Below are 2,726 nucleotides of genomic sequence, written 5' to 3'. Positions count from 1 at the left end.
TTTGGTAAGTGTTTCTATTAAGCATATTATCCTCCTTTGAATTGTTTTTTGGTCCAGGATTTTTGGACTTTTGAAAACAATGCAAGGTGATTCATGAATTAATGCAGTCATACTTTGACATATATACATTTCACTTCCTTAGGACACAAAAAGCAGGGGGTGTGATGCGCTGTTCCTAATGAGCATCCAAGAACTGAGCTGTCTGCGCTGCTGTTGAGGTGACATATTAGACACTGGAAATATAGGACTAACAAAAAAGAAGCTTAAAGGATGGACAAACAAGACAGCACTGATCTTAAGGTAAGTCTGTAGAAGTAAGATTGATAAGGAGGAAACATCTCAGCAGTTCTGATTTCTAGAGAAAACAGGATAGAGAGTACATGGGAGCTATGTGGACTTTGAACTACTAAAGTAGCTGTTATAAAACGTACCACATGTGTTTTCATATCAGTGAAGTGCTGAGGAATTGGGTGTGGGAATTTGTAACATAAGTTGGCTTTTCATAATATGGCTTTTCATAGCAGATTTTTAGGGTCTTTGTGCTAGGTAAGAAGTGGCAATACCTGATTTCAGGGAAGGTTGGGAATTTCTTATGTCTGAAAGACTCTTCACATTAGAAATAGCACAAATTTGGAATTAAGAAAATGCTTGCAGTCAGTGGAATATGTACATGTAGGTGTGACCCAGTAAGTTCCAGTGCACCTGCATGTGCTGGGATACTTGTGTTTCAAATTTCTTATGGAGTACAGATTCATATGAAGAGTGGGCGCAGTAACAGTGACTGATACATCTTATTAAAAGAAGATTTTTTTTTCGTTTATGAACATTGATGATACTAGCAAATTGAGCCAAAATCTTCTATGCTGACTCAGGATTACTTGATTGAGAAAATTTAATTGACGATAATGAAATATCTTAAAAAAAGGTGTAGCTAGGTAAAGAATGAACCTAGCTACATTCAACACCTGCTAAAATTTTTAGGAGTCCATTCTCTTATTAGAAGCTGTAATGTTTTCTTAAGGCCTACCATGTGGGAAGTGCAATATAAATATCTAAAGACGAAATAGAAGCAATGTAAGAAGAAGAAAACCATGTTTGGCAGGGTGCTGGGAAGTTTTATTATCGTCTCTGTCTTTGAAGTAATAGTTTATGTGAAACCACTGCTAAGTTTGACAGCCAGTATTTCAAAAGGTCCTGAGGCATGCCCAAGGACCAAGCAGGCTGCTCTGTGTTTTGGGGTGCTGCTGAGACGGTGTGTGAACCATCTTCTCCCTGGTACTCACCGAGGCTCTGCTCGGGCTGCTGCACTGGAACAGCGTGGTCTGAAGGCAAGCTTCTCCTGTAGGGAGGAGGCGGAGGCGGAGGAGGAGGAGGGAGAACTGAGCACAATAGAGAAAGATAAGACTTGGCTGAGCAGGAAAATTAGAAATTGAGAGACCACAAAATGGGAGAAACATCTAGAAAGAGCAAGTGGATAGGAAATAGAGACAACATCCAGAGGCAGATGGACATTGGTCCTCACAGTCAATACAGTGGCCAGAAACCAACAAAATAAAAGAAACAGTAGGCAAGAAGCAGATGAGAGAGCAGAGCTGAGAAATCAAAGAACTGAGACTGGGATTAATTATAGGAAGGGGTAAGTTTGAAATAAGAGGAAATGGAGATTGACTGAAAAGTAAGGTTTGAGAAACAAGTTGAAGAAAATAAAAAAGACTGGAAACAAAATGAAATTCAGGATAAAGAAGAATCGTGTACGCCTGTTTTATTAGTTTATAATAGGTACAACCAGGTGTAATTGTTGCAGGGACTTGGTTTGGGTTGATGGCTGTGGTCCTTGGGACGTTCGAGGGCTCCAGTCCTGCAGGAGACAGTGGTAACTGCTGAGGGGCTGTTGAGGTTCCTTAAGTTTTGTCAGTGAGAAAGAAGTGATACAGAAGGTATGTGAAGATGACTAAGAAGATCAAGAACTTAAGTGTTCAAAAATTTGGGTTTATATCCAAATTTTATCTCTTCATGAAGATTTTAATTAGTACACTGGCACATACTGTTTTCTTATTCATTGGTTGTGTTCATTGTCGTGAGCTGTAACACTGCTACTGTTCCTTTTTACCTTTTGCCTTCAATAATGTCTTGATTACCTATGATTCAAGTCTTCATATTTCACAATCCAAGAGAATTGCTGATTTCCTCTTGGACCCTCTTGTTACTTTTATCCTGAGTGCTGTAGCTTATATCATAAATTTACTTTTAGAGCCCCCTGAAAAAGGAGGCATTAGGAGGGGGTGCTGTGATGCAGGCAAACCAGAGTCAAAAAGCATATGCTGAGTTCGGGATCCTTTGATCCGGTCTCCCGATGTGAGGAAGAGTGTGGCGGGGTGGAAGAAAAGCGCCCGGGAGGGGAAGCGTGTGAGCAGAGGGGTGCTCGGCCCGGCCGTCGGGGCTCCCCGGCAGGATGGCAGCCAAGGCAGAGTCGGTGCTCGCCCTCCCCGCATAGGAAAGCGTGGCCCTGGCGGCAGCGTGCGGCTCCCAGAACTGGGCACAGGTAGCAGCCGGCTCACCGAGCAGCCCGGGGTAAAGGACGGCGCCCCGCCCGCCCCGCGCGGCCGCCGCGGGACAAGGATCGCGGGGCCGGGGCATGGCGGCGTGGCGGGACCTGCTGCTGCCGCCGCTGGGCTCCGCGTGCCGCGGCCACCGGCGGGGACGCGGCTGGCAGCCCCCGCACCGCG

This window comes from Corvus kubaryi, unplaced genomic scaffold (assembly GCF_017639235.1).
Source record: "Corvus kubaryi isolate FWS band 111438036 unplaced genomic scaffold, C.kubaryi_AGA036_p1.0 split1-37296, whole genome shotgun sequence".
Classification (NCBI taxonomy): Eukaryota; Metazoa; Chordata; class Aves; order Passeriformes; family Corvidae; genus Corvus; species Corvus kubaryi.
Note: the sequence above shows the minus strand (reverse complement) of the source record.